The 12,721-nt window shown below is 36.9% G+C and overlaps 1 protein-coding gene across 5 annotated transcripts in view; it reads right to left on the bottom strand.

Moving 5' to 3' along the window:
• Positions 1 to 12,721, bottom strand: part of WASF1 (WASP family member 1) — a 125,995-nt gene that overhangs the window by 54,618 nt on the left and 58,656 nt on the right. For all 5 annotated transcript variants that reach the window (XM_044000509.1, XM_044000511.1, XM_044000513.1 and 2 more), the window contains one exon: positions 3,202 to 3,294. The gene's annotated coding sequence lies outside the window, so the exon portion shown is untranslated. The remainder of the gene's footprint in view (positions 1 to 3,201; positions 3,295 to 12,721) is intronic.

Below are 12,721 nucleotides of genomic sequence, written 5' to 3' on the forward strand. Positions count from 1 at the left end.
CTACTCTATCAGGAGGTGAGTGGTAGGTCTCCATTCTTTTGGACTCTTGGCTTATCATTGCATTGTGACTGTAGTATTTTAAAATCCCTCAAAGCTGTTTTCATTGTAATGTACCTATCATTGTATTAATTGTACTTTTCTGCTCATTTCACTCAGTATCAGCTCATACAAGTCTTCCTAGTTTCCTCTGAAATAATCCATTTCATCATTTTTTATGGCACAATATTCTATTCCATTCATTTACCACAATTCGTTTAGGTATTCCTCAGCAGGAAGACACACTTTTTGTTTCCAGTTTTTTGGCTACCATGAAAATACTGCTATAAATATTTTTGTACATACAGATCCTTTTCTTTTGACTTTGATTTCTTTAAAGTATAGGCCTACCAGTGAACAGTCTGGTAACTTTCTAGGCATAGTTCCAAATTGCTTTCCAGAATGGCTGGCCCAATTCTTAACTCCATCAACAGAGTACCTGTTTTCTTAAAGCCCCGCCAAGATAAACGAGGGGACAAGATACAAGCTATAATAGGCAAATGTTCATAAGAAGTTTAAAGTTGGTAATTCAAAGCATGTGAAAATTGGGCACAAAAATGTTTTCATGCAGATGGAATTAAAAAAACCAGAAGCATCTACTTATCCAAACAATGAAAAGGTGACATATTTTTACAAGTATTATAACTAAGCAAAAGCAAACTGGCTGGTAATATTTACAGGTTTAATATCATTTAACTAAATCTTTGCTCTACTGATCCAAATTTCCCCAAATGCCCAGCTCAAATTCTACTTCTTCCACAAAGCCTTTGTTAACTACTCCAGGCCTCATTTATCTCCCTTTACTGCTGAACTTCTCGTCCACTAAAATCTATACTATGAAATATATAACTTTTTATGGAATATTATGGACATCTAGATGATGCAGTGGACAGAGTGTGGGACCTGGAGTCAGGAAGACCTGAGTTCAGACCTGACCTCAAACACTTACTAATTCTGTGACCCTGGACAAGTCACTTAACCCTGTTTGCCTCAGTTTTCTCATCTATCAAATGATCTGGAGAATGAAATGGTAAATCCCTCCAGTATGTTTACCATGAAAACTCCAAGAGTTGGACATGACTCAAATGAATAACAACATGGAAAATTACAAAGCATCATACAAAGGGGAGAAAAAACCCTGTCAGTTTTCTCTCTCCCCAATTAAACTGCAAACTACTTGAAAACTAGAACCATATTTCTCTATCCCTACAGCAGGGGTCAGCATTCTATGGCCCATAGGCCAAATCCAGCTTGCCATCTGCTTTGTTACAGCCAGTGAGCTAAGAATGTTTTCTTCCCCCATTAAAATGTATTCCTCATCTGTAAAATGAACAGGAGAAGAATATGGCAAACCATTTCAGTATCTTTATCAAGAAACCCCCTGATGGAGTCAGGAAGAATCAGACATGACTGAAAAACAACTCAACAACAACAAAATATCAATGTACCATTCTTATCTCATGAGCTATGCCATAGTTCGCAAAACTCTGCCCTATAGCATCTCATTCAATAATATGCACAGGGTAGGTGTGACAATCTAACTATTAGATTGCATGTACCGGGGATAGTTCTGAGAGACAGTGCAGAAGAGTAGAGGTGGCTTAGTCTTAGAATCAGTAAGACTGGGGTTCAAGTCTTCATTGTGATACACACAGTGTGAACATAAGCAAGTAACTTAAGCTGTCCAGGCACCAGGAAACTCTCTAAGACCACAAATTACAGGCTTCCAATCTTCATCAGTGGGTAGAGCTTGAATACCAGGATTTTCCTATGTTGATGAAATCATAGGTCTAAAGGCCTAAATGGACTGCAGAATGCTAGTGTTTCAAAGTGTGTCTAGAGGTGATCACTGCTGTGCTCGCAGGTAGGGAGGGAAGCTGATGAAAAGTATACTTTGAAGTATCTCATTGTAAGAATAGTCCAATCTTGTAACCACCCCTTCACAACACTGCCCCCCCCCCCGCCCTTTTTTAGAACAAGTCAAAGACTGATGAGAATATAATGGCCCTAAAACCAACATCAAATGGACACCAAACAGTGCCTACTCCTGTAAAACTACATGGCTTCCCATAATTACAAACTATTACTCCATTAGTTTTAAATACATGTGTCTAAAAAGAATGGTATCAAGTGAACATTAATATGTAGAAAATCCATATGAACTCTTTATATAAGAAATAAGTGGGAAAAGGAAAGGGGAAAAGAATAAGCATTTATATAGTGTCTTCTATGTACTAGATACTATGCTAAGAGCTGTTACAACTATTATCTCATTTGATCCTCACACCAACTTTCAAGGTAGGTACTGTTATTTGAGGAAATTAAGGCACAGAGGTCAGGTGACTTGCCCAGGGTCACACAGCTAGTAAGTGTCTGAAGGGAGATTTGAAATTAGTTCTTCCTGACTGCAGGGCCAGAGCTCTATCCACTGTACCACCAGTTGTCTCTGAGAATACACTAAAATTGAAATTTTACTTGTCAATACAGGATATAGTAATAATACAGCATAATAATATAATTAGGGTAGGAGCCCAGGTCTGTAATTTTTTAAGTTTAGGAAACTCTCAGTGTGGAAATTCCCTCCTTCAATATAGATCAGCAACTCATTTTTTAACTTAGCATTTTAGAGAGCTGCCTAGGGCACTGAGAGTTTAAGTGACTTGTCCCAGGTTACAAGGTAAAATCACAGGATGGTATGTGTCAGAGTAGAACCTGAACCCATCTTCTGACTCCAAGACCAGGATTCTATTTACTACTGCCTCTCTAATAATATATTAGTGATTCTCACATTCATCCAGACATAATAAAATGTGAAAACAACATTGTAAAATATAAGAACAACACAGTATAACAAAACATCTACAGTGTATTTGTCTGGTTTTTTTTTGGGGGGGGGGGCAATGAGGGTTAAGTGACTTGCCCAGGGTCACATAGCTAGTAAGTCTCAAGTGTCTGAGGCCAGATTTGAACTCAGGTACTCCTGAATCCAGGGCCAGTGCCTTATCCACTTTGCCACCTAGCTGCCCCCTACAGTGTATTTGTCAACACAGTAACAGAGTAAAAAACCCCCCACACCTTTCAATAATTCATTGATTTGACTGATTAATGCAAACTAAAACTATGTTTTAGTAAACATGAGTTTCTGTCACCAAAAAAATTCATTACCTGGTCAATAGCCTTCTGTTACTGAATTTCTCTGAGCCTTAGCAAGGCTGGTCCTTGGATGACAGACATAGAGAGTCCAGCATTGGCCCGTAACTGTAATAATGACAAGAACAATAATTTAAATTTCTGGAGTAATTTAAAGTTTACAGAAAGCTTTCTTCACAAAACCCTATAAGGCAGATGGTGTGTGTGTGTGTGTATTTTTTAATTTTACAGATAAGGAAGCTGATATAGAAAGGTAATGTGACCTGTCCATTATCATACACCTAGAGAGTGTTAAGAACTGGAACTTCCATCTGGTTCTTCTGATTACATGTCCAGTGCTTTTCCCACTATGCCACACACTCTCTCAAAACTCTTCAGGTTTGAGGATTTCTGATCAACTAGCAGCACTTTCAAGAACCCAGAGTCACCTCCATGTCATGGGGCAGTATTAGAGGATAGCTCTAATCTGCCAACCTTATCTTTCCAGTTTTATCTTGAATATTTTCATATAGATGTACCACTGACACATCTAATCCAGCATATAAAACTGAATACATTATTTTCCCCTCTCAACCTGTTAATTCCCCTATTTTACCTATTTCTGCTTATTGGCATTGCTATCATCCCAGCATCTCAGGTTCATCATCTTGGAATCATTCTTGATATCTCCCAGTCTTTATCCTCTCAACAACCCTGTGAGGTAGGTATTATTTCCATTTTACAGATGAACCAACTGAAACCCTATTGTTCCTACTTCTGCAATCACATCTGGCCCCTCCTTTTCACTCCCATGGTAACCACCCTAGTTTAGACCCTCATATATTCTTGTTTAGACTATTCAAATAGCCTCCTTGATTTTCCTTCTGCCTATATTCCATCTCTAATCCAGTTCTGACATCCCAACCTGCATATTCTTCCAGAGCCAATGATACGATGTCATCACTATTCAATACTCTTAGTGGCTGACTAACAATTTCCCTTCCAAAGAAGCATATACTTCGGAATCAGAACTTAAGGCCCTCCACCGTATGTCTCTAATCTATCTGCTTGGCCTTATCTGTTAGTATTATTCGTGTAATCCATGTTTCAGCCAAGCTGGACTATTTAACTTCACATCTTCCTCTCCCTCCATTCTCATCTTGCCCTCTCCTACCCTGATATTTTTCTTGCAACATAGTCTGCCTCCTCAGCTGACCTTAAGGTCCATCTGTCATAAATCTCTCCCTTCAAAATCCAACTCAAATGTCTTCTCTGTGAAGCTATTCCTAACTCCCAAGATGAAAGTGATATCTGTCTCATGTAGATTCTGACAGAACTCTGCCTGGATCTTTGCTTTTTGCCAACTCAAGATTATCTCCCCTCTATGCACATCCTGCTGAAAAGGCCTGGAGGAAACCATGCTCCATAGAGGCTATTTGAAACTTCTTCTCCCTTCAAGCTTCTCATATCATTCTTAACCCTCCAACCTCTCAGCTTAGGTCCTCACCACACACTTTTACCAGGACAATAGAGATCATTTGGCATGAGCTCCCTCTTCTTCCTACTATAAAGCTCAAAACCTCTTGACATTTACCTCATTCTTTCCTTCTTTACTTCAATCTCTGATGAAGAGATGACACTTCTATCTACCAAAGTTCTACATGTAGTTTTGATCATAACTCATTCCAACTTCACCAGGAGATTCCCCTCCAAACTATTCTCCTTTAATCCTCAATTTTCCTCTATTTAGTAAATCATTATTCCCCAGCGCCAAAAAACAACAACAAGAAAACCAAAGCCCATGCCTTTATCTCCCAACCTGAAAAAAAAAATAAGCCTTACCATCCCTTCAGGTTTATCATTCTATACCTCTCCTTCCTTTCAGTCAAACACCCAGAAGAAAGCAATCTCCACTGACTCTACATCTTTTCCTCACAAGACATTTATAACTGATTTTTGGATATTTTAAATTAGATGTCCCTTAGGTATCTTACACTCACTAGGTAAAAAACTGAATGCATCACTTTTTTGGCCAAAGCCCAGACTTTTTCCAAATTTCCCTACTGTAGTCAAGGGCACCAGTATTTTTCCAGTCACATAGGTTTGATGTTATCCTTGATTCCTCACCAATCGTTTACCCCATGTATTCAATCAGTTGCCAAATATTGTGTTTTCCACCTCCCCTATATCTTTCATGACCTCGCCTCTCTCTCATGGCTACCACCCTAGTTTGGATGCTCATTACCTCTTTTACTATTGTAATCACTTCATAAATGGTCTTCCTACCTCAATCTTTCCCCACCAATCAATTGTGCATAGCATTTCCCAAGTTGTTTTTCTGAAATTCAGATTTAACTATATCACTCCCCTACTGAATAAACTCTTAAGGACTCACCATTACCTCTTGGACCAAGATACGCCAATGCTTAGCGTTTAAAGCACTGTAGGCCTCAACCTACATTTTTGACTCTGTTATATATTATCTTTCTGTATTCTATGGACCAGTCCATAATAGCATTTTTTTGTTCTTTATACATGATATTCAATCTCCCATCTTTTGCTGTCACCCCTATTTGGTGCTTTTGTTCATCACCCCTATCTCTTAGAATCCCTTGTTTCCTTTACAAGTCTGTTCGAGTGCCATCTTCTACACAAAGTTTTTCCCAATCCCTCCAAATTTACCTTGTATTTATTTTTGTACACGTTTATTTCTTCATCGTTGTCTCCTGACAAAGGCATACACTATTTCATTTTTGGTTTTGCATCTCCAATACTTAAAATAGCATCTGGCACATAGTAACTGCTCAATAAATCCATAATAGGTATCTTATTTTCCTTTGTACCATAATTATTTGTATATATGTCCTAGCCCCCAGCTCCTATTAAATTAAAAGCCCCTACTGTAATTATCTTTCTATCACCAGTATCTAGTACATAATAGATGGTGAAGAAACCATTCATGATTTGGGTAGGTTTGTGTTCTTATCAATATGTGTGCTTTTCCCCATGGAGCACAATGCAATACATCCATGCCTTTTCATCATGTGCAAATCATCCTGTCCATGTCTTCCCATAAATCCCTTATAAGAGGTCTACCCACCATGCTGAGACCTTTCCTCTAGGTCTCTCTCTTTTTTTCCTTCAACAAAGATTGACTGATCCTTCTTATATAGAAAACCCTATGGTTGTTCTAGGTGTAAAGGGAGAAATGATAACCCTTCTTGAAGAACAGTGAGAGACAAGGTTGTATAGAAAGGATATTACTAGTTTGTGGAGAGCCCTGAAAGCCAGACAAAGGGGTTAAAGATTCAATTCTGCAGTCAATAGATGGCCATTAGGTAGATAATGGTTTCCTGAAAAGGTATGTGATATGATGAAAGTGGTGCTTTAGAGCAAATGAATCCATGGATAAGGGAAAGCATTAATGATGAGCAGCAGCTAGAAATGGTGCTGGGAAACTGTTTGATGTTATATTCACAAACATGGTAGAAACTCTACAATATTGTGCAATGACAACAGTTCACATATGTTAGTTCTTAAAGGCTGACAGAGTGTTTCCCCACAACAATCCTCAGGAGTAGAGAATATAAGTATTATTATTCCCAGTTCTTCTTGACCTTACTTAGCTATTAATGGAACACTCCATCAGCTCCCTCACTCTCTTTAGGGACTAGTCCATCTTCTTTTACATACTAACAACATCCTTTACATTGCTTCCCCTCACTGTCACGATCTGTTGCATAGTCACTCACTGGATAAGCCTTTGGATGGGCCACAATTTTAATTCTGCTTATGTTGTGATATTCCAAAATTCAAAGCCACAAAGTATTACTGAAAAAATATTGTTAAAAGACAATCGTTCATTTCAATGCAAAGTTTGGACTCATTAAAAGCAATGTGTAATTTCCCAAAGGTATGGATTTAATTGAGTTGAATTCATTGGAGGAAATATAGAATAAATTCTTCATTTACATATGCATGTTTTTGCCCCACATTTACCATCCTAGGGTTATCAAGGAAAGGCACAGCAATATCCCACTTATCCAGACATCTAGAGACTTTAACCATTTAGAATAGATGAAATTTGAGTCATAAGAGTTCATATTTATACAACAATATAAGATTTATAAAATATCAAGGAAAAAAATCCGTCAAAAAACCTGTCTATTTCTACATAGGAAAAGCAAGGAATCACCATAATCAGGTTGTATATGACCAATGTTGCCAGAAGTCTGATTGTGAGAAAAGTAGGGGATCTTACTAGCTTACCTTGGTAGCTACAGTTTGGTTAATTTTGAGTAAAACCATAGGTCAAGTCTTCATTAGTTCAAATCCTACTTCAGACACTTACTATCTGTGTTGCAATGGACAAGTAACTCAACCTTTCCGACCCCTAGTTTCCTTACCCATAAAATGGAGTTAATGATAATTATACCCTACCCACTCACAAGTCTGCTGTCAAAATCAAGTAAAATCATATACAAAGTACTTTGCAAAACACTGAATACACAGATGAAACAGTGATTGTATAGGTGTGGGCATTCCCTACAATGATATGAAGTACAACCCATCTATACCTATCTATCTTTGTATCTCTTGCCTATGTCTTCCCAAAAATTTACCTCAGCAGGGTTTTACCCAATGTTCTGAGAAACTTCCTTGAATATTCTTCACATCATGTAGGTTCTATTAGAACTGCTTATCAATTATCCCTTACACTCCCCACAGCCCCAGAATGCATTTCTTTCAGTTTTTCCTATATAATTCCCTGTTTGTAAACACTTCAAAATGTAAAAAGAAAATACATTATGAAATCTTAAAGCATTATATAAACTTGAGTTATTATTATTATGGATCCCTTTTCTAACAATGGCTAATTTAGAGTTATTAACTTTTTCTTTAATCCTCAAAGTCTAGTCAGCATTTATATAGCAGTTTGCTACTTTATTACCCTGGCTGCCTACTTAGATTTAAAATATGTATTTAATTGCATTTTAAAAAGTAAATATCCATAATAAACACATACCCATATGCATATATATACATACACATATATGTGTATATATGGGTGTGTGTATATGTGTGTGTATATCTATCTCCATGCTATGCATTGGTAGAGAGTAAAAAGAAAACATCAAAACTTATGGGAAAGTGAACAAAACACAGAATTCATCTTCTTGACTTTTCTCTGCCACTTTGGGAACATATCAGGGAGGATAGATGAGTTGTATAGAGTGGTTGGTGCCAATGGGAAATGAAGGGTGTGATGTTTAAAATCTAAATTGTGGTGATCGCCTTAAATTAGAAACTTCAGCACCAGTCTTTGGGCATTAAACATTTATTAAAGCATACAGGTATTAACATGGAGTTCAAAAAGTTAAGAAAAGGTCTTTCTAGCCTAGAGTTCCAGCCTGGTTGGGTTCTTCCTCAAGTCCTCCTCCATGAGCCTGCTTTAATCAGGAACTCTCCAGCAAGCTGATTGTGGAAGCTTTTTATAGGTCTGGAACAGAGGCGGTCCTTACACACTGCTTCAAGTTGATTGGTTGGCGTCATCCAAATCCATTGGTTTTGAAGGTGTTCTCAAGTTGAGTTCACAGTCTAGCTTCTGAGAACAATACCTTCTTAAGGGCTAGCCAGGTGTGATTACAGTCCAGTTAACTTGAAGTAGGCTAATCAGCAGTCAATCACTCTCACTTGATTCAATCAGTCTAGATTAATCTCCAGGTGGGTCCTTGAGTATCTGCGAAATCCCATTATTTCATCACAAGAGAAAGATGATACCACTAGAAAAAGAGGGTGGTGCTAGATTTTTCTTTTTCTTTTTTTTTTTTTTTGGTGAGGCAATTGGGGTTAAGTGACTTGCCCAGAGTCACACAGCTAGTATGTGTCAAATGTCTGAGGCTGGATTTGAACTCAGATACTCCTGACTCCAGGGTCGGTGCTATATCCACTGCGCCACCTAGCTGCCCCCCCTTTCCTTCTTTCTTTCTTTTTTTTTTTTGGTGTAGATTTTGAATAAGGGTCCTCAATGGCAGCCTTGGGAATTGGAACTTGATTCTGCAGGAAATGGGAACCCACTGAAAAGTTCTTTATGCAGTTTTATTGTAAATAGACATGTACAAGAGAAATATTATTGTCTGGAATAAGTGTGAATAGACGGGAGAATGGAGATACTAGAGGCCCAGATAATATTCAGGAGAATACTGCAATGGTCCTAATAGGCCTCAGTGGGGTGGCAGCAGTTGGAATGAGAAGGTAACATAAGAGAGAAATATTGCAGAGGTAGAATCAACAGGACTTGGCAACTAATTAGAATGAAATTTAAAATAAGATTTTTAAATGAATAAACCTCTCTTTCCTTCTCATATCCTGGGTTTGTTTCCACTGTGTTGATCAAGCTTCTAGATGTTTCAAAATTGTATGTCTTGACAGTATTGTTGTTATTGTATAAATTGTGCTCCTAGTTCTATTCATTTTACTTTTCATCAGTTCATAAGATTTTCTCTGCCCTGTTTTTAGTTGATTAGTTTTTAATAAATAAGAGTATTTATTAAACATTTACTGTGTTCAACAAATAGTCTTTGGAGCCTTATTAGCTAGAGAGGACTGTTTACTTCCAGTCTGAACATAACCAAGCTACTGTGCTAATCTAGTTGGTATTTGTTCTTTCTTCTCCCCAAGTCACCTATGTCCTCTATCAGTTAGATTTGCTTTTCAATGCTCCTTATACTGTTGCTTTTACCTTTATTGCAAGCAAAAGGTTGTTTGTTTTTTGTCTCTTCTGTTTTCTTGTCTTTTCTATTTACCTTTTCTCAAGACATAGGCTTGATACATATGAGACACTTAATAAATGCTTGTTAAATGATTGGTTTCCCATCTCCTTTTTTTCCTTTTCTCTCTTCCTTCCCTGCTCTTATGTACTCATGACTTCAGTTGCCAGCTTTGACAACTGTAAGAAGCCATTAATAAAAACAAGTATTTTTTTTAGTACCTTATATTCCAGCTGTAACAACTGTAAGAAGCCAGTAATAAAAACAAGTATTTTCTTTTTTGAGTACTTTATATTCCAGCTGTGCTGGGAGCCATGGAGCTGGTCAGTGCAAGGGCAAACAATCCTATAGACTTCAAAGGATCTTAAAGGTATTCACAACACAATAAAATAATAATCAAAGTTCAAAATGGCATGCCCAAGACATCTACAAAACTTAAATTATGTTCATTATTATACTTTTATAAAGTTTGAATGTAAGTGATAGCTATTTTTCAATTTCCATCATTTATTTATTTATTTTTAGCATTCTTTTTTACAGCATTTTGAGTTCTGAATTCTCTCCCTTCCCCACCCACTGAGAAGTCAAGAAATGTGACATCAATTATACATGTGAAATCATGCAAAGCATATTTCCGTATTTGTCATGTTGCAAGAAAAACAAAGAAAGTGCAAAGAAGTATGCTTCAATTTACATTCAGACTTCATCAGTTCTTTCTCTGGAGGTGAACAGCTTTTTTCATCATAAATTCTTCAGAACTATCTTGGATCATTGTATTGATCAAAATAGGTAAGTCATTCACAGTTGGACATTGTACAATATTGCTGTTACTGTGTACAATTTTCTCCTGGTTTTTCTCACTTCACATCAGTTCATATAAATCTCGGATTTTTCTGAAACATTTTGCTCATCATTTTTTATAGCACAATAGTATTCCATCACAATCATAAACCACAGCTTGCTCAGCCATTCCCCAATTGAAGGGCATTCCCTCAATTTCCAATTCTTTGCCACACAACAAAGAGAGCTGCCAAAAATATTTTCTTTTTATCTGATTTCTTTGCTTGGCTAAAGGGCATGCACAGTTTTATAGCCCTTTGCAAATAGTTCCAAATTGCTCTCCAGAATGACTGGATCAGTTAACAATTCCACCAGCAGTGAGTTAATGTCCCAGTTTTCCCACATCCTCTCCAACATTTGTCATTTTCCTCTTCTGTCATGTTAACTAATCTGATAAGTGTGAGGTAGTATTGAATTGTTTTAATTTGCATTTCTCTAATCAACAGTGATTTAGAGGGTTGATTCCTTCTGAAAATGGTCTGTTCTTTATCAATTGGGGAATGACATATTTTTATGAACTTCACTAGTTCTGTGTATATTTGCAAAATGAGGTTTTTTGGTAGTTATTTTTAAATTAACTACCAATATCATTTTTAAATGGTTTAAAGAATAAATCTTCTAGTTAGGAGGAAAATTGCCTTAAACCATAATATATTACAAACACTCTGGACCATCCCAAAGTATATGACTAAATGCCAAAATAATTAATGAGTAGAAAGACAAGACTTTGTTATAGAGAATGGTAATTCTTTAGGTTTTACTCCAAATATTATGAATGTACCAAATATATCCCATTATAGTTGATGGCATATCAACCATGGACTCAGCTAAATGCTTCCTGAACCTATGTATTACTTCTAGAGGTTTTTTAAAATGCACATGCCTACTGTTCACTGAATACAATGGTCTATTTCTTTTTGAATCATTAAAATATTCCTGCCTTTAATACATGTAATATTTAAGTGTTCATATTTCAAAATAATAAAAATTTATAGTATTTAAGAAATTTTTTTTTAGTAATTTGGGATTAAGTGAACAAGCATTTATATCCAATCTTTACTCTTCTCTGGGCTTAGCTTTTGATATTCTAGACTTTGATATCATGTACTCAAGACCTTCTTTCCTCTTCCTAATCTCAACTTTTCAGCTTCATTTTGTGTGTCATCTTCCCCCTTTAGAATATCTTTCTTTGGGGCATCTAGGTGGCACAATGGATAAAGCACTGGCCCTGGATTCAGGAGGACTGGAGTTCAAATCCAGCCTCAGACACTTGATACTTACTAGCTGTGTGACCCTGGGCAAGTCACTTAACCCTCATTGCCCCACAAAAGATATATATCTATTTATATCTATATATATATCTATATCTATATCTTCCTTTTTACTTATATTTGTATCCTCTGTACTTAGCACATTGTACTTAGCACAGTATTGCTTCATAATTAGTGCCTGATACCCTACATCCTCTTAGTCATCATATTTCCAGAATGGAGTCTTAATTGGTCTATTAGTCTTCTTCTTGTTGTTGTTTAGTCCTCAGACTTGTGACCCCATGAACTATAGCATGCCAGGCCCTTCTATCCTCCACTATCTTTCCAAGCTCATGTTCATTGCTCCCATGACACTCTCATCCTCTGTCAACCCCTTTTCCTTTTGCCTTAAATATTTCTCAACATCAAGGTCTTTTTTTGAAAAGCACAGACAGCTTTATTCATTTTTAAATTTATTTTATTTTTTGTTACATTTTATGTTCTGAATGGTCTTCTTTCCCCTCTCCCCACACCACACCAGAGAAGGCCATTGCTTGACACATACATATGTGAAAACACATACATGCATATATATATAATGGTTACACTTACACACACACACACACACACACACACACACACACCCCTTTTCTTTTACTGTGAGGATCATAACAAAATGAGACAGGTCATCAAAAA

This window comes from Dromiciops gliroides, chromosome 4 (assembly GCF_019393635.1).
Source record: "Dromiciops gliroides isolate mDroGli1 chromosome 4, mDroGli1.pri, whole genome shotgun sequence".
NCBI classification, from domain to species: Eukaryota; Metazoa; Chordata; class Mammalia; order Microbiotheria; family Microbiotheriidae; genus Dromiciops; species Dromiciops gliroides.